This window comes from Rana temporaria, chromosome 8 (assembly GCF_905171775.1).
Source record: "Rana temporaria chromosome 8, aRanTem1.1, whole genome shotgun sequence".
In the NCBI taxonomy this organism is placed as follows: Eukaryota; Metazoa; Chordata; class Amphibia; order Anura; family Ranidae; genus Rana; species Rana temporaria.
Window position 1 is genome coordinate 118661138 of NC_053496.1, and position 20973 is coordinate 118682110.

Sequence of the window (20973 nt, forward strand, 5' to 3'; positions counted from 1 at the left end):
TTTACTAGTGTGGGGGCAATGTTGGCTATGACTATTATTACAGTGGCAAAAATGGCAATTACAGTGTTACTGTTTTACTAGTGTGGGGGCAATGTTGGCTATGGCTATTAATAATAGCAATAGCCAACAATGCCCCCACACTAATAAAACAGTAACACTGTAATTGCCATTTTTCCCACTGTAATGGTCCCAAAATTGTCCGATGTGTCCACCATAATGTCGCGGTCACGAAAAAAAAAACAAAAAAAAACACTGATCGCCGCCATTAGTAGTAAAAAAAAAAAAAAATATTAATAAAAATGTAAAAAGACAAAACTTTTGTTTGTCTTGTGTTTTTTTTTTTTTTTACTGATCCGGAAATGATCTGATCCGTGACTCCTGATCCGAGGATCGATCCGATCCGTGAGTTATTTTATCCTTCGCACCCCTATTACACAGCATTAAAAGTTACTTCCCACATAGGAATTCACATCGTCCAAAGATTACAATTACAGTTTAAGTGGACTTAACATGTTTCAGGAACCCTTCTTCAGGCAGACATGTGACAGAATCCGTGCAATGGAACCCAGTCCCAATCTTTAATTGAACAATATTAGCCAGTAGGGTAGACTGGAACTCATAGCATGTGTATGTTGCCCATAGAGGTGTAAATGAGTTATCAAAGTGAAACCACTTCCTCTCGGGGGGGAAATAGAAAGGTACAATTGATAAACTGTCAATGGTCTTGTACACAATCTTAATATACTACTCTATAAAGAATATGAGAAGGTTCCAGTAAACAGATTCTGTCACATTTAATACCAAAGGATTCCTAAAAAGCATTGAGTCAACTTGTGAACTGTAATGGGAATCTTTGCATGCTGTGAACCCCCAATGTGGAGAGTAATTTTTAATGGTATATAATACAGCTGTTTTTTGGTACTCCGGTTTCTCTTTTATAGGTCCACCACTATATATTCTGTTCATAGTTGTACATTGTTTTGGGGATATTGTTTCACGATCTGTGTAACTGAGGCCCCTTTCACACTTGTATGACTTGTCCTGCCACTTGGGACTGCAAAGTCACATGGAAAGTCGTTCTCCATGGATTTCCAATGATAACCATTCATATATGTGCGACTTCATGTCGTGCCAACTTAAAAGTAGTCCCTATACTATTTTTGTCCGACTTTCATGCGAGTTGAGGTCCAAAGACTGTCAAAATCTCAGCTAAGTAGTAGCAGTGTGTAAGGGGTCTTAATTACCAGGAGTGTGTCCATGGATGCACACTGTTTGCTAAAAGAAGAAAAAAAATATATAAATAAAATGATAGATAGATAGATAGATAGATAGATAGATAGATAGATAGATAGATAGATAGATAGATAGATAGATAGATAGATAGATAGATAGATAGATAGATAGATAGATAGATAGATATATATATATAATCAGCCAGAAATTAAGAATATAATACAGTGACTAACTGCACATCTAAAACTTTTAGATTTTTTTTTTTTTTAGCCAATAACCATTTCATGTTTAAGTAGGCAATTAAAAAAAAATTAAAAAAAAGATCCAGTAGCATATAGAACTCCTAAATTTGCAGACTGGTATGTGGCTGTACAGGGCCCTCACAGCTAACCACGCTTGCCGTACACAGACAAGCGTTCGGAAAAAGGCAGGCCACCATTTGGCTGTACAGACCCACAAGGAGAGTGTATAGGGCTTTCACTTTTCTTCACTCCTGCGATAGAAAATAGATGAAGGATGTATACAGGATTCTCATAGCCAAACACTCTCACGGTACACAGGATGTATACAGTGCTGTCATAGCTGAGCATTCCTATATAGCACATAGAACAGATGAGAGCTCTGATAAAGGCAGGCTTGTCCATGGCTGTATTGCCCTAAAATTAGTGTGTAAGTTGTGTACAGGACTCCGATAGCTCTGCACCCTTGTAGTACACGGGGCAGATGAGAGTTCAGATAAAGGCAGTGTGCTGCTATATTGCTCCAGAAGTAGAGTATGTTGCGTACAAGACTGAAAGCTCAGCACTCTTACAGTACAAAGAACAGAGAAGAGCTCAGATAAAAGTATGTGTCTGTTTTGTGTCATTTCCCTATAAGGACAGATGCAGGATGAAAACAGGACTGTCAAAGCTGAGCACGCCTGTAGTATACAGGTCATTCTCAAAAAATTAGCATATTGTGATAAAGTTCATTATTTTCTGTTATGTACTGATAAACATTAGACTTTCATATATTTTAGATTCATTACACACAACTGAAGTAGTTCAAGCCTTTTTATTGTTTTAATATTGATGATTTTGGCATACAGCTCATGAAAACCCAAAATTCCTATCTCAAAAAATTAGCATATCATGAAAAGGTTCTCTAAACAAGCTCTTAACCTAATCATCTGAATCAACTAATTAACTCTAAACACCTGCAAAAGATTCATGAGGCTTTTAAAAAAAAACCCAGCCTGGTTCATTACTCCAAACCGCAATCATGGCTAAGGCTGGGTTCACACTACTACACTACTTTCATCCTACTTTGCTCTGCTACATTGGTCCTACATTTATCCTACATCCATCCTACTTTCATGAACAGGATACTACTTTGGTCCGACTTCAATGATATTCAATGGGCCTGAAGTAGGATCAATGTAGGACCAAAAGTAGTACAGGGAGCATTTTCAAAGTCGGACCGACTTGTGTAGGACGCTACAAGACGCTCTCATAGGGAAACATTGAACACAGAGCAAAGTAGGATGAAAGTAGTGTAGTAGTGTGAACCCAGCCTAAGACTGCCGACCTGACTGCTGTCCAGAAGGCCATCATTGACACCCTCAAGGAAGAGGGTAAGACACAGAAAGACATTTCTGAACGAATAGGCTGTTCCCAGAGTGCTGTATCAAGGCACCTCAGTGGGAAGTCTGTGGAAAGGAAAAAGTTTGTCAGAAAACGCTGCACAACGAGAAGAGGTGACCGGACCCTGAGGAAGATTGTGGAGAAGGACCGATTCCAGACCTTGGGGGACCTGCGGAAGCAGTGGACTGAGTCTGGAGTAGAAACATCCAGAGCCAACGTGTACAGGCGTGTGCAGGAAATGGGCTACAGGTGCCGCATTCCCCAGGTCAAGCCACTTTTGAACCAGAAACAGCGGCAGAAGCGCCTAACCTGGGCTACAGAGAAGCAACACTGGACTGTTGCTCAGTGGTCCAAAGTACTTTTTTCGGATGAAAGCAAATTTTGCATGTCATTCGGTAATCAAGGTGCCAGAGTCTGGAAGAAGACTGGGGAGAGGGAAATGCCAAAATGCCTGAAGTCCAGTGTCAAGTATCCACAGTCAGTGATGGTCTGGGGTGCCATGTCAGCTGCTGGTGTTGGTCCACTGTGTTTTATCAAGGGCAGGGTGAATGCAGCTAGCTATCAGGAGATTTTGGAGCACTTAATGCTTCCATCTGCTGAAAAGCTTTATGGAGATGAAGATTTCATTTTTCAGCACGACCTGGCACCTGCTCACAGTGCCAAAACCACTGGTAAATGATTTATTGACCATGGTATTACTGTGCTCAATTGGCCTGCCAACTCGCCTGACCTGAACCCCATAGAGAATCTGTGGGATTTTGGGAAGAGAAAGTTGAGAGACGCAAGACCCAACACTCTGGATGAGCTTAAGGCCGCTACAGAAGCACAGGCTGATTGCCTCCATGCCACGCCGCATTGAAGCGGTCATTTCTGCAAAAGGATTCCCGACCAAGTATTGAGTGCATAACTGAACATAATTATTTGAAGGTTGACTTTTTTTAATTAAAAACATTTTTCTTTTATTGGTCGGATGAAATATGCTAATTTTTTGAGATGGGAATTTTGGGTTTTCATGAGCTGTATGCCAAAATCATCAATATTAAAATAATAAAAGGCTTGAAATCTTGCCGCCTCAACCTCCGCAACATCTACAAAATACGCCCCTTTCTAACCAATGATGCCACAAAGCTCTTAATTCACTCCCTGGTCATCTCTCGCCTTGATTACTGCAATTCCCTTCTCATTGGCTTACCGCTGCATACTCTAACCCCCCTTCAATCCATCATGAATGCTGCGGCCAGACTTATCCACCTTACCAACCGCTCTGTCTCTGCTACTCCTCTCTGTCAATCCCTCCACTGGCTTCCGCTTGCCCAACGAATTAAATTCAAAATACTAACTACGACCTACAAAGCCATCCACAATTCTGCCCCCTGCTACATCTCTGACCTAGTCTCCAAATACCAACCTAATCGCTCTCTTCGTTCTTCTCAAGACCTCCTGCTCTCTAGCTCTCTCATCACCTCCTCCCATGCTCGTCTACAGGACTTTTCCAGAGCCTCTCCAAGCCTATGGAACTCCTTACCCCAAACTATCCGTCTATCTCTTTCTCTTTTAGCTTTTCGAGGATCCCTGAAAACCCTCCTCTTCAGAGAAGCCTATCCTACCCACATCTAACAAATGTATTTTAACTTTGCCCACCTGATCACCCCCCACATCTACTACCCTCTGTTCCACTTCACCCTCCCTTCTAGATTGTAAGCTCTAACGAGCAGGGCCCTCTGATCATTCCTGTATTAAATTGTATTGTAATTATAATGTCTTCCCTGATGTTGTAAAGCGCTGCGTAAACTGTTGGCGCTATATAAATCCTGAATAATAATAATAACTACTTCAGTTGTGTGTAATGAATCTAAAATATATGAAAGTCTAATGTTTATCAGTACATTACAGAAAATAATGAACTTTATCACAATATGCTAATTTTTTGAGAATGACCTGTACAGGACAGATGAGGGCTCCAATAAAAGCAGACAGCTCTGTGGCTGTACTTCAGCATGACCTATAAGGAGAGGGTATGATGTGATCAGAGCTCTCACAGCCAAGTACACAGATGAGATGTGGGTTGTGTACACAGGGCTCTCATAGCTCAGCACTCCTATAGTATACAGGGCAGATATGGGCTCTGATACAGACAGGCACAGTACATGGCGGTATTGTAGTAATGCCTACAAGGAGTGTATGCTGTGTAAAGGGCTTTCATAGCTCAGCACTCCTACAGCTTAGATAAGAGCTGTATAAATGCAGGCTGGTGTGTGGATGTATTACAGCATGGCCTACAAGGACTGGTGTTCTCTGTGTGCATGATTCACATAGCTGGGAACCCCTACAGTATACAGGGCAGATATGGGCTCAGATACAGGCAGGCTGGTATATGTCAGTATTGTAGTAATACCTATAAGGAGTGTATGTACTGTGTACAGGGCTCTCGTAAATGGGCACTCCTATAGTAGACAGGGCCAGTATACGTCTGTATTGTAGTAATGCTGTATATGGAGCATGCTGTATACATGGCTCTCCTATAGTGCACAGGGCCTGTGCATGTGTATTGTAGTAATAATGTATATGGAGGATGCATGCTGTATACAGGGCACTCCTATAGTGCACAGGGCCAGTATGTGTGTATTGCAGTAATAATGTATATGGAGGATGCATGCTGTATATGGAGGATGCATGCTGTATACAGGGCACTCCTATAGTGCACAGGGCCAGTATGTGTGTATTGTAGTAATGCTGTATATGGAGGATGCATGCTGTATACAGGGTACTCCTATAGTACACAGGGCCGGTATACATCTGTATTGTACTAATGCTGTATATGGAGGATGCATGCTGTATACAGGGTACTCCTATAGAACACAGGGCCGGTATACATCTGTAGTGTACTAATGCTGTATATGGAGGATGCATGTTGTATACAGGGCTCTCCTATAGTACACAGGGCCAGTATGTCTGTATTGTAGTAATGCTGTATATGGAGGATGCATGCTGTATACAGGGCTCTCCTATAGTACACATGGCCAGTATGTCTGTATTGTAGTAATGCTGTATATGGAGGATGCATGATGTATACATGGCACTCCTATAGTACACAGGGCCGGTATGTGTGTATTGTAGTAATGCTGTATATGGAGGATGCATGCTGTATACAGGGCACTCCTATAGTACACAGTGCCGGTATGTGTGTATTGCAGCAGTGCTGTATATGGGGTTGTATACAGAACTCTCTATAGTAGTGATAAGGGCTCAGACAGCGGCAGGCCGGTAAGTATGTGGGGTATATAGAGGACTGTCATAGCTGGGCTCTCCTATAGTAAACAGGACAGAGGAGCCCCACATACAGTCATGCGTCTGTATAGGCCTATAAGGGGAGTGTAGGCCGTGTACGGGGCTCTCATAGCTCAGCCCTCCTTCATTACACAAGGCAGAGATGGGCTTAGACAGAGGCAGCAGTGACGGCGGGCGCTCCTCTGAGACACAACCCCCCATACAGGTCAGGGCTCTGTCATTAGCCGTCCGCTCCCCATGTACGGAATATCCCGACCACCGCACACTTCGCACTTCTCACCTCACTAACGCGCCGTCCCTCACTCTCTCATATTCCGCGTTCCGGCGCACCTCCAACGACGGAAGCCCAAGAGGACCTTAGGCAGCTCCATAGCAACGGCTTCCGGTGTTCCGTCAGATTTCGTATCGGAAGTGACGTCTTGTCGCGGCCATCTTGTACACCCTGCATTCGCCCACACTAAGCTTACAGTCTGAAGTCGCCAAGCGGACATCTTTTTACACCCATTGAAGTCTTGCATTTCACATTAATTTTTCCCAGTAAACTGAGCTTATGTCGTGAAATATAGTTTTTAGAACTCCGTGACACTGTTTTGGTGTTGTATATTAAAAACAGCGGCAAGCCAACTGATCTCACAGGTTTGCTGATCTGACAAAACACTGTTGCTTTTAAAATTCAACATCAATACAGTGTCACGGAGTTCTAAAAACTATATTTCACGATATAAGCTTAGTTTACTGGTAAAAATAAGTGTGAAATGCAAGATTTCAATGGGTGTAAAAAGATGTCTGCTTGGCGACTTCAGACTGCAGGCTTAATGTGGCTGAGGGTGGGGTGTACCAAGATGGGCGTAACATAAACGTCACTTCCTTTACAAGTTTTGACAGGTCGCCTAATGTGAACGGACACCGGTGTCAGATTTGGCGACCCGTCAAAACAGAAGTGACATTCTGCAAAGGCCATCTTGGTACACCACACAGTAAGCCACAGTAAGGATACAGTGAGAAGGCGGCAAGCCAAATTCTTTTTACACCCACCTGAATCTTGCATTTCACACTTGACAGTTAATTAACTGAGCTTAGTGTAATACATTCTTTTCAAATCCGTCTGAGTGTTTTTATGTTGAATTTTAAAAGCAGCAGCAAGCGTGCTGATCTGAACAAAACACAGCTTCTTTTAAAATTCAACATCAAAACAGTCAGACAGATTTTAAAATACTGTATTTCACTATATAAGCTCAGTGTACTGGTAAAAATAAGTGTGAAATGCAAGACTCCGTTGGGTGTAAAAAGATGTCCACTTGCTGCCTTCTGACTGCAGGTGTTGTAAAAAAAAAGTCTGGACCTATGCAGGATCTGGACTCTCGTCACTTCCGGTGCTGCTTCGTCATAACTACAGCTGATCGCAGGTCCACTGCGCATGCGCCGCTTCACTGCACTATACCGCGCATGCGCAGACGCTGTTTCAGTCCATGAATGTCTTAGGCCCCATACACATGGGAGGATTTATCCGCGGATACGGTCCAGCAGACCGTTTCCGCGGATAAATCCTCTCGAGGATTTCAGCAGATTTTAATGCGATGGAGTGTACTCACCATCGCATTGAAATCCGCGCCGAAATCCTCTGGCGATGACGTGTCGCGCCGTCGCCGCGATTATGACGCGGCGACGTGCGCGACGCTGTCATATAAGGAATTCCACGCATGCGTTGAATCATTGCGACGCATGCGGGGGATCCCTTCAGACGGATGGATTCGGTGAGTCTGTACAGACCAGCGGATCCATCCGTTGGGATGGATTCCAGCAGATGGATATGTTGTGCATGTCAGCAAATATTCGATCTGCTGGAATCCATCCCAGGGGATAAATATCCGCGGAAAAAGATCCGCTGGCGTGTACACACCATAGGATCTATCCGCTGAAACCCATTTGCTGGGATTTATCTGCGGATGGATTCTATGGTGTGTATGGGGCCTTAGACTCGAGCGGGCGGAGGCGGAGAATGATGCTTAATTACATCATCGGCAGCATAATATAGAGCTGCACCGCCTCCAGCTTGGGGACATGTATGACATCTGCTGCTGCTCCTGATTTCTGCGATTTGGGGGACCAGATTGTGATCCCAATTAGAGGGACTTCTCATGTTATTTATTTTACATACACTTCATGTCTGCCTTTGGGGTCCTTTTAGTCTGCATACATTCAACTCATTTCTCGATTGTTGCTCTTCCTCTTTATTTGGTTACCCATAAATAAATGGATATTTGATTTAATTTTAATACTTGCCTATGTGTTTTTATTCTGAGTAAGCATTTACATTTCATAAATACAATGTGTAATTAACAAGGTACAACAACACCAACCTCCTTGAGGGAAAAAAATACAACATAATAATGTTGTTGTGATAACTTGACCAAAAAAAATATGGAGATCACAAGAAAATATTAAAACCCCCCCAAAAAAAGGGAGATTTTGATTAAAATCAAAATAAATAAATAAAATAAAAACATTATTATGGAGATCTGGCTTTAAAAACAAATACGAATTTTCATGAGATCACAAGAAACAATAAAGAAATAAGTTTGTCAGAACTCTGTATAAATATCAGCAGCAAAACAGCTTCTTTATTCTAGCATTAGAAAGAAGAAAACAATGCAATAATTTGCAGCATGACGAATGTGCTATCTCCATTACGAACGCTGGGCCAGATTCAGATACATTTACGTTGCTCCACGGCAGCGTATCGTATCCCATTTACGTTACACCGCCGCAGGTTTACAACGTAAGTGCCTGATTCACAAAGCTCTTACCTGTAAACTTGCGGCGGTGTAATGTAAATCCACTCGGTGCAAGCCCGCCTAATTCAAATGGGGCAGGCACCATTTAAATTAGGCGCGTTCCCGCGCTGAACGTACTGCGCATGCTCCGTCGGGAAAATTACCCGACGTGCATTGCGCTAAATGACGTCGCACGGACGTCATTTGTTTAGACGTTAATGTAAATGGCCTCCAGCGCCATTCACGGACGACTTACGCAAACGACGTGATTTTTTAAATTTCGACGCGGGAACGACGGCCATACTTAACATTGCTTAGAACACCTAGGGCTCAGCCCTAATTTTACGACGCGTATCTCGACGGAAATGACGTAAAGTTAGAGCGACTGGTAGCGCGGACGTTCGTGGATCGCCGTAACTAGTCATTTGCATATTCTACGCCGACCGCAATGGCCTCGCCACTTAGCGGCCGGCATAGAATTGCATCCTAAGATCCGACAGTGTAAGTCAATTACACCTGTCGGATCTTAGGGCTATCTATGCGGATAGTTAGGATGGGCGGATCACAGAGATACGACGGCGTATCAGGAGATACGCCGTCGTATCTCTTTTGTGAATCTGGCCCGCTAGTTTTACCAGAACGAGCGCTCCTGTCTCCTAATTCAGTCTGAGAATGCATGGATTTTTCTCTGATGAAGGTCCACACAGACGATCGGAATTTACTACCGTTCTTTTTTTCATTGGAAAAATTGTAAACATGTTCTGTTTTTTTACACCGATGGAAAAAAGTCAGATGGGGTCCACACACGATCGGTTTCTCCGATGAAAAAAGTCCATTGGACTTTTTTCATTGGAAAAAAACGATCGTGTGTACATGGCATAATTCTCTTTTTCCAAGGTTTTATTAAACAAGCTCAGACAGAGGGATGGAGGGTTAGGGGAGATTCAGGTACCTTGCTTTGCGGATCATGGGTACGTTCTTGGATCCATAGGACAAACTGTTTCCACACTGGATTCAGCAACCACCGAATAGGTCTCTCACTGACCTAGCAGCCGGTGCAAAGCTTGTTCAAAAGTCTCTGCCACAGATTTGATGAGTCCCGTCATGCCGTTGCACAGTCCTCTGCCACAGGACCGTGTAACCACACACACACTTTGCAAAAGTTCAAAAGACACAGCCACGCAGTACCAGAATCTTTCAGCCAGCCGGCAGCACTGTGAGGTAGATTGGCCAGGATGCATCCTCTAATTGAATCCTCAATTGTTTGGCTTCTTCCTGCAGAGAAGACAGCATAGGACCATCCCTGGTCATCGCGCCGTCGCGCTACCTGTTCCCTATTATACGGCGCTTTCAGCGCCGTAATGCATTCCATGCTGGAACGCATACGGCACTCGCGCGATGATGTCATCGCCCGGCGCTGTGTGCGTTCCAGCCTGGAACGCGGAAGTGCACCGTGGTGTATGGCTGTTCTCCATACACCTCTGTCGAATCAGTAATGCATTCCATGCTGGAACGCATACGGCACTCGCGCGATGATGTCATCGCCCGGCGCTGTGTGCGTTCCAGCCTGGAACGCGGAAGTGCACCGTGGTGTATGGCTGTTCTCCATACACCTCTGTCGAATCAGTGCTAATGCACTGCACCTCTCCTTGCCTTTAAAGGCATTGATTTTACAAGGAACTTGGTTCTATTATTGTGAGCCGTAGCTCGGCCACGCTACTCATAGCGCTGCCATCGCTTCCCATGCTGCAACACTACTACTTTAGTGCTATTGCACCTACTACAACACAGAGCATTGCTGGGAAAAACATTGAGGTCTTTGCTGAACACTCTACACCACGGAATCCCTATCTCCTACATTGAAGCCTGCAAACAGATAAGTAGCTATTGTATCACTTGTAGTCCTATAAGAAGATCTGCTGCTTGTGTTCCATCTAATACATTTGTTGTTACTTAGTATGCCTTATGGAGATCAACATACTATTTGGGATATAGTGCTGTGCTAAGGACTGTTTGCTAAGGAGTACCTTAACCACTTCCATACCAGGTACTTACGCAGCTTCCCGCCCAAGCCAATTTTCAGCTTTCACCACTGTCGCACTTTGAATGGCAATTGCGCGGTCATGCTACACTGTACCCAAACAAAATTGGCGTCCTTTTTTCCCCACAAATAGAGCTTTCTTTTGGTGGTATTCGATCACCTCTGCGATTTTTTTTTTTTGCGCAACAACTAAAAAAAGGCTGAAAATTTGGAAAAAAAATTACGTTTTTATTTTTTTCTGTTAATTTTTTTGTAAATAAGTTTTCTCTTTCAATTACGGGCACTGATATGGCGGCACTAATGGGCACCGATGAGATGGCACTGATGGACATCGATGAGGTAGTACTGACGGGCACAGATGAGGTGGCACTGATTGGCGGCGCTGGTATGCGACACTGATGGGCACACATAGGCGGCACTGATGGGCACACATAGGCGGCACTGATGGGCACACATAGGCGGCACTGATGGGCACACATAGGCGGCACTGATGGGCACTCATGGGCGGCACTGGGCACTCATAGGCGGCACAGATGGGCACTCATGGGCGGCACTGATGGATACTTATGGGTGGCACAGATGGGCACTGATAGGTGGGCACTGGGCATGGATGGGCACTGTGGGGTGGCACTGGGGTGGCACTGATGGACACTGGGGTGGCGCTGATGGACACTGGGGTGGCGCTGATGGACACTGGGGTGGCAGCACTGATTTTTGCCAGGTTGCCAGTCAGTGCCCATTTGTGGGCACTGACTGGCATCTTTTTTTTTTCTTTATGCTTTTTTTTTTTTTTTTTTTCTGTCTTTTTTTTTTTTTTTTTTTTTGTCATTTTTTTTTTTTGCCCACCCTGGTGCTCCAGGGTGGGCATCCCTGGTGGTCCAGTGTGGCGATCCGAGGGGGGGCTGCGCTGATAAACAATCAGCGCTAACCCCCCCTGTCAGGAGAGCCGCCGATCGGCTATCCTCTCCTCGCGTCTGTCAGACGCGAGTGAGGAAGAGCCATCGGCGGCTCTTCCTGTTTACATCGTGATCAGCCGTGGTTGGACACGGCTGATCACGTGGTAAAGAGTCTCCGCCGGAGGCTCTTTACCGAGATCGGAGATGCAGGGTGTCAGACTGACACCCCGCATCACCGATCGCCGCGATGCGCGCCCCCACGGGCGCGCGCGGCATGAAATCCTGCAGGACGTTCTGGAACGTCCTGTCAGGATTTCATAACCACTTCCCGGACGTAAATCGGCCATAGGCCGGGCGGGAAGTGGTTAAAGGGTCAGCTACCCTCAAATTACTTGTGCAATATTCACCTCATATTTGCAACTATAATTACCTGAGCTATATTGCCTCTCACATGCAACTACTATTAGGTGTGCAATATTCACCTCATATATGCAACTATAATAACCTGAGCTATATTGCCTTTTATATGCAACTACTATTACCTAAACTATATTGCCTCTCATACGCAACTACTAGTTGTCACTACAACTCCGATTTACTATGAGCTTGACATAAGTACAAATCCATTATAGGCCTTGTCCTAATTGTTTAAACATGTTCGCTCTAAGGCTGCGTACACACGATCGGTTAAACCGATGAGAACGGTCTGATGGACCGTTTTCATCGGTCCAAACCGATCGTGTGTGGGCCCCATCGGTTATTTATCCATAGGTTAAAAAAAAGCCATCTTGTTTTAAATTGAACCGATGGATACCTAACTGATAGAAAAAAAACAATTGTTTGTAGGCACGTCCATCGGTTAAAAATCCACGCATGCTCAGAATCAAGTCGACGCATGCTTGGAAGCATTGAACTTCGTTTTTTTCAGCACATCGTTGTGTTTTACGTCACCGCGTTCTGACACGATCGTTTTTTTAACCGATGGTGTGTAGGCACGACTGACCATCAGTCAGCTTCATCGGTTAACCGATGAAAATGGTCCATCAGACCGCTTTCATCGGATGGACCGATCGTGTGTACAGGGCTTAACTTTTCTATGCTAGGGGTTGATGGTATTTAATGCCATCTCCCTTAGTGGCCTAATACATCCCTATATGCTCAAGGTGATGTGATGTAGAGAACCCCCAAACTCCTGTTTGTGTGGAGTGATGCCTGGGGTCGCATACTAATAATCACTTGCATATAGAGGTGTATTGGAATCTTGACCTTTAAAGTATATTATAATTTTAAACGCTAAGCTCTGGTCGCATGTTGTAATGCGTCCATCCTTTTTTTTGGGGGGGGGGTGAAGAACCTTTTATTTACTTTTTCTTTAATTTAATTCTCTTTATTAAATTTCTTCATCATATAAAAAACAGGTTACATTCATATTAGTCCATATACAAATTTCTTATTCTACATATGTCATAACTTTTTCATTTTCCCAGATTATTTTTTAGCTTACCACCCTCCTCCCTCCCTTCCCTGTCCAGATCAATGAATTTTCATTTCACGTGGGGTATCCCATTTTTGCCAACCCAAGGTTTCCACATTTTATCAAATTCCTTAATATTTAGTATATACTACCTTCTCCTTCCATATTGTTTCTGTAACTGCATTGGTCCACTCTCTTACTGACGGGGGATTCTCGGCTTGCCATCTTTGAGCAATTAATTTTCTTGCCTGAAAGAGGCACCTTAACACTGCTTTTGTTGTACTGGCTGCTCCACTTGTTTCTTCCCAAAGGCCCACTATACATGTTCTAGGGTCCATCTCCAACTTTATTTTATATGTGAAATTTATAACATTAATGATCCCTAGCCAATACCTAAACAATTTTGGGCACCTCCATAGCATGTGTATTAAAGCGGATGTGCCATGGGAAAAAAATATTAAAAGCCAGCAGCTACAAATACTGCAGCTGCTGACTTTTAATATTAGGACACTTACCTGTCCTGGAGTCCAGCGCCGATCGCAGCAAAGGACGAGTGATCGCTCGTCTCTCTGCTGCTCCCCCCACCATCCACGCTGAGGGAACCAGGAAGTGAAGCGCTGCGGCTTCACTGCCCGGTTCCCTACGGCGCATGCGCGAGTCGCGCCGCGCCCGCCGATTGGCTCCCGCTGTGTGCTGGGAGCCGAGTGTTCCCAGCACACAACGGGGGGGGGCGACGGGATGTGACGGAATGCCCGTCTTTTGCCCGTGAATGCCGGGCCGGAAGTGGGTGCAAATACCTGTCTTTAGACAGGTATCTGCATCCCCCTCCCCCTGAAAGGTGTCAAATGTGACACCGGAGGGGGGGAGGGTTCCGATCAGCGGGACTCCACTTTAGGGTGGAGAACCGCTTTAAGTCCCCCGTGTCCTGGCACCTAGGGCATCTTGCGTCTTCTCTTCACCCAAAGTTAAATAATCTTTTTGGTATTTCCTATGTATCATCTTCAAAAATGAAACAGGGCGGGAGAGACTGTGGCCATATGCCCTCTCTCCAATACCTTCCTCCATTGACCATCAGTTGTGGTTCCCAGATCTTCCTCCCATTTCTCTCTGCTTTTAAGCTGTTCTGGACCCCCAATTCTCCCCTCACATATGTGTGGATACATTTCAGAGATAAACCCCTTTGTCTCTCTCCCCTCGCCCAGTTTTTGAGAGACTGGGGTCCTAACCCACCTTGGTCCCGCTCTGTCAAACTGGGCATTTAATGCATGTCTAATTTGAAGGTATCTTAGAGCAGTAAACGTCTTTAAGGTCCTTCCCTCGTATAACTGAGCCAATCTAGCTATCCCTTTTACTGCCCATTCTTTAATTTCCCCCACTGTCTTTAGCTCCTGGAAGTTCCTGTTATTCCATAGGAGCGCATATTCTGTCACTCCTACCTGTCCTCCAAGTGACCTTACTGCTTTCCATACCTTAATGGCCATCTTAACAGTGGGGGTTTTATTAATAAATGAATTGGCCTCCAATGCCTCTAAAACTGTTTTATGGGGTGCCCCTAGCATCATTAAGCCTCCGTTTACATCTCCTCCTGGCTCTGTTCTTACTCCAAAATGCTGTAATTGTGCTGCCAAAAAATAGCATTGTGGATGTGGTACTGCCATTCCCCCCTCCCTTGTTGGCAGCTGCAGGGTTTGCAACCCTATTCTAGCTTGTCCTCCTTTCCATATTAATTCTCTAAACAGAGTATCTATATTCCTGAATCATTTTTTAAGTATCCATATTGGCGCATTGTGAAATACATACAATAATTGTGGCATCCACAGCATTTTAATCAAGTTGCATCTCCCTGCAACTGACAAGGTAGACGGGAGGTGCCGCCAGATTCGAATTTTGTTTTTAAATTTGACCAAAAGGGGAGCTATATTATTCCCTATGTATTTATTAAGGTCACATACCTTATTTCTAGGTATTTCATTGTCCCCACTATCTCCAACTGTGGGATTTCAGCCAAGATCTGATTCCTCATTGGGTCCACCGGCATTAATGCAGATTTCTCCCAATTTATAACCAATCCTGAGATTCTTCCAAATTCTCTAAAGATGGTCATTGCCTGCTAAATGGAGTGATCCGTGTCACCGAGGAAGAGGAGAACGTTGTCCGCGTATAGAGCGATTCTCTCCTCCCCAGTCGGTCTCACTAACCCCTCCATTTTCTTATTGCAATGGCTACTGGTTCCATTGCCAGGGCAAAGAGCATGGGTGACAATGGGCACCCCTGCCTCGTGCCCCTCTCTAACTGTACCCTTGCTGAATATTCATTATTGACTCTAATTCTTGCACTCGGGCCAATTTACAGTATTTTAATCCACCTAATGAATTTGCCAAATATACCCCCATTCCAAGCTATCGAAAGCTTTAACCACATCTAGGGACATTACTGCTCTTGTACCACTATTTTCTGTTGGTATTTGCAAGTTAAGGAATACCCTCCTATTATTCATGCTTGTTGATCTACCGGGAATAAATCCAGTTTGATCCTGGTGTATAAGTCTTGCAACTATTTTATTTAACCTGCCAGCCATTATTTTAGCCAAAATTTTAGCATCTGCACAGAGAAGGGAGATAGGTCTATATGATGTAGTCTCTAATGGATTCTTCCCCTCCTTGTGCAATACTATTATTGTGGCTTCAGTCATTGAGGTGGGCAACTTCCCCTCTTTCATCGCCCAGTTCAATACTTTAATAAGTTCTGGGAGTAACACTTTCCCATAATACTTATAGGTCTATACCGGAAGCCCATCCAGATCCGGGGACTTCTGGTTGGCCATCTCATTGACTGCTAACTGTACCTCTTCTAAAGTTATCGGAGCCTCCATTTGCTCTTTCTCTATCCCCGTGAGAGTTGGTAATTCTACGTTCTCAAAAAAACATTCCAATTCCTCCGCTCCCGCTACACTTTGTGACCTGTACAAATTTTCATAATATTCTCTAAATGTGTCTGTTATCACTGACACCTGTGTGGATAAATCTCCATTACTTTCGCTGGTACAGCAGAGGTAGAGGAATTAGTTCTTACTAAGTGGGCCAACATTCTCCCGACACTTTCCCCCTCCCCGAATGCCACTTGCTTTTGAAACATTCTCTTATTTTCAGATTTTTTTATCATTTCAATTTTATATTCCTGTTGCTTATTCAGCCATGTTCTTTGTTTCTCCGATGTTGGGTTTTCAATATATTATTTTTCTGTATTCTCTAATTCCTTCCTAATCCTATTTTCCCATTCCCTTGATACCTTTTTGATTTTCGCCACTTGTTGAATACATAGACCCCTAAGGAATGCTTTCACTGCGTCCCACATCACTCCCCTTGTCACGGTTCCTTCATTAAACTCTATAAACTCTTTCATTTTTGACAATATCTCCTCGGGTTCCCCCATTAATTCAAACCACAGCAGACTTATTTTACATACCCCAACAGGCCTACTCCCCTCTAAGTTTACGGTTATTATCAACAATGAAAGATCCGATACCCCTCTGGGCTGATATACTATTTCCCTAATTATTTGAGAAGCTTCCACATTACCCAGGACTAAATCTATCCTGGATAATGTGGAATAAGAGCTGGAGCAGCAAGAATATTGCAGCTCCTCTGGATTTCTCACTCTCCATACATCAAATAGCCCTGCTTCCTGTAAAAACTGATACAACCGACTCTCTGAGGCATTCTGTACACTTTCCCTTGGAAATCTATCACATTTCTTATTTGATACCTCGTTGAAATCCCCCATTGCTATAACAGGAATCCCGGTTTTATCCATCATAAAATCCATTAGTTTATACATAACTTTCAATTTAAATGGCGGGGGGATATATATAGTTGCAAGGACATATTCCCTATTCTGCATTACACAGTAAAGAAAAACATACCACCCCTCTTCATCAATACTGACCTGCGTACAGGTGAACACCACTCCCCTTTTTACAAAAACCGCCGCACCCCTCGAATAAGAGGTGTGGACCGAGTGATATTGATATTGAAATTTCCTATTCTGAACTTGTTTCTTAATGTCCTTGGTATAGTGTGTCTCCTGTAAGCAGATCAATCCCACCTCATGCGCTTTCAGCATGTCATATACTACTGCTCTTTTGGCTGGAGTACCCATCCCGCAAACTTTCCAAGATCCTATTTTCAATATTCTATCCTGCATCAAATCACATCCTTATACTTCTTTTGGACCAGGATATATATGCCACCCAATAACATGAATAAGCAACACAAAAAAAAAAGAAAAAAGGCAATACTCCATTATATGCTAAAAGTACTAAAAGCTGGCCCATCCTATGTGAGTACAACTCTGTGCTTAGGATGATAATACTCAAATGTAAGAAACTTACTAAATGATATAATACCACATGAATACAAGCAGCTGCTAAAGTATAAAGTCCAAATGATATAAGCAGAAAATATGTACATAGACTCGCATAGAGTCTGACCACAGTCCTGCAGCAGCGCTGCAAACTATACGTTTGATGTATTCCTATCAGTGTGACCAGATAAGGTGTGCTTCAACTGTAAGTGCTCCAATCACCAATGCTGTTCACCACGTGGGGGGATATGGGGTCCCCTTCGGGGGATACACTCACCAGATGGTAGAAACAAAACAGCATTCAATCCACCTCCTTAATCTCCGTCTGAAGTTTACCACTTTCTCAGTATTCAATCCGCAAGCATAAGAGAAAAAAGATCCACATAGAGCAGTATCGTTTGATAAGTTTATTAATCCCCCAAACAGATACCCCCTTCAATATGAATGCGTACCACAAATGATAAACAACCAGGCATAAAAGTGTGCTTAATTTCTCACTGGTTCTGGACACCTGAAGACCGCTTTGGAGCGCTTCCTCTGACAATTTTCTGGTTCCTTCCCGTGGAACGCACACGTCACTTCCGGTTTTGGTGCTGTAGAGTCACGTCCTGGCGCATTTCGTCACTTCCGGACTTCGTCTGAGGGCGTGACTCTCGAATGCACCAACTGGATTTAAATACTGTATCGCCCGCCTCCCATTGACGGTAGACGCATACTCGCATCATCCGTGTCATCGCTCTCTTTTAGCTGTGATTGCTCACATTGCTCAAGTGAGGGCAGAAGTGCTTCCATCCAGGCTGTACTGCGCTACCGATGCCCTTCCCTGTTGCCACCATTTATCGCAACTGAAGGCAGCAGCCACCGCACAGCACGTCCGGATCTGGAAGCATTTAATACTGGGCTTGTAAAGTGACAAAAGACCATAAATGAACACGTTTAAGAATAAAATAAAATAAAATAAAATATGTATATGTACACATATATCCATGTGCATCTGTATATTGTGCCATATGCTACTTTAGGTAAAATCAAATATGAGATTCAGTGTACTGAAAAGTACCCTATTTGAATTCATTAATCAGTGTGTTGTGAAGTCTGCACAAATAGCAGCTGGATCCACTGACATCCATAATCTGTTGAATAACCAACAAGAATGGTAACTAAGACCCTGCACGCGATTGCATGGTATCGATCAATCTGTCCCAACCGCGTATTAATATACACTCCCCATAACCACTGCATGTGAATATACATATACATAATTCTGAATAAATATAAATATAAATCTGCATGAGATCGGTTAAAATCAAACGAGCATCAAATGCATAAACACAGATAAATAGTGGATAAAACAGTATATAAGCGTCTGTGAGAAAGCCCCTAGTGTGTGAATCTGGAGTTATTTCCACCATTAGGCATATAAGCAAATATAAGCAATACACTGATTCACTGTCTCTGTCTTTATACCTCTTCTGTATTTATAACCTCTGTGTGGTATAAAAATCTATATTGCTCCGTCTCATTAGTACTCACTAACTTTTGAACTCTGAGCATTAAATATATTTTTTATATATTTTGGAATCCAGATTCCTATTCAAACACCAGCTGGCTGGGCTGATGAGAGAATCCTATACTGGTATCACATTTAGAATCTAAAACTGGCAGGTTGGGTTAATGAGGAAATGATGGGCTGGCTGGTATATAAAAAATTCTATAAAGTGTTAAGAACATCTAAAAAAATTATTATTTAAAAAAAAAAATATTATTATTTTTAAAAAAATCAGCTAATTCAAATTCATAGTGGACCGGAAGATGAATCGTTGTCCCATGAACTTAGATCCAATCAAGAAGATCCCAGGTAATATAAATCTGGCGACTGCACTCCGAATGGGGAGTGTACTGAATACTGATTTGCAATATTGGGGTATAGACTTGAGCACTAGGTGTCACTAATGAAACAATTGATGTCTAATTCCACATTCAAGCCTTTCGGCATTAGTACATCTGTCAAATAGATCCATTTCGTCTCGCGTTTTGATAATTTGCGGACTCTATGTGAGCCCCTCCAATGTCCCTCTAGATGTTCGATCCCCCAAAATACTCCATTATCCCCATATTTTTTTGGGAAAGTGCTATATGAGGCAAGACTATAACTTTTCCCTGCTTGCTATTTAGTATACTTATGTGTTTTATCATTGCATTCTGTGACAACTGTGCTTGTTCCTTTTAAATATATTATCTGTGCTAATTTACCTTTTACCAAGGTTTGTACTATTTGTGTATGTGTATATTTTTCCCTCAGTGTAATCAAACCCTTCTGTTTCCCCTGAAATACCACCCTTTGGTGATTTGCCCCTCCACCCCCCTTTCTACTTTCCCTCCTTCCTCCCATCCCCTCCCTACACCTTCCTAGGTAGTCCCTAGGGGCTTGTTTTGTGATCGGTCCATCTATCCCCACTCTTCCATTCACTCCCCTTGTCCCTTCCCAATCCCCCCCACTCTTCCCTCAGACCATCTCTAAATGCAATACACTCTTCACCCATCCGTCCCCTTCTCTTGATATGGGTCCCTCACCCCCCCACCCCATCAACCAAATTTATTCGATCCCCTTAAACTTCCCCTTCTTTAATTTTGAATGTGAACTAAATGTCCCCTCCTTCCGCTGATAGCTGATCTTTTTTTTCCTCCAGCCATCACATCGCACCTTTCGGTGTATATAAAAATGTCAATAACATTGATCGTGGACGTCTGCCAAGGGGGGGGGGGGGTGGTTTAAAAGGAACTCTATGCGCTCTTTCTATCAAAAACGGCTGTGAAAAACTCTCTCTTCCAAATAACTTTATAAACTAATTTTCCAAAAACTCTATAGGATTAGTCCCACCAATCTCACATTGTCCCTCCGAAGTCTATTTTCTATTTCATCAATTTTTCCATCAAACTTGAACACTTGGTCCTTCATGTTCTTAACCTCTTGTTTTACTGGGTACAGTTCTATTATCATCTATTTGGGATATCCTCCCCTCTGCCTCTGATTTCCTTTTGTTTGTTTTCTGGAGCTCCTGTTGCACCGAGACCAGCTCCTCTTTAATGCCCTTCATCTGATCATACAATTCCCCCAGTGTCTGTTTGCATTTATTAACCACCAAGAATACATCCTTTATTGTAGGGATGTCTTCTAAAAAGGAAGCTAATACTGGATCTGTTTCAGCCCTTCTATCTGCGGCAGCTATATTTTTATTGATAGCATTTTTAGTTACCGCTGCAGCCATGTGTCCTTGACTCT

At 43.4% G+C, this 20973-nt stretch overlaps 1 protein-coding gene across 1 annotated transcript in view; it reads right to left on the reverse strand.

The window, feature by feature from the left end:
• LOC120909014 (erlin-1-like) overlaps positions 1 to 6534 on the reverse strand; it is a 55168-nt gene extending 48634 nt beyond the window's left edge. Inside the window, exon 1 of the mRNA XM_040320588.1 lies at positions 6424 to 6534. The gene's annotated coding sequence lies outside the window, so the exon portion shown is untranslated. The remainder of the gene's footprint in view (positions 1 to 6423) is intronic.
• Positions 6535 to 20973: the final 14439 nt, after the last annotated feature.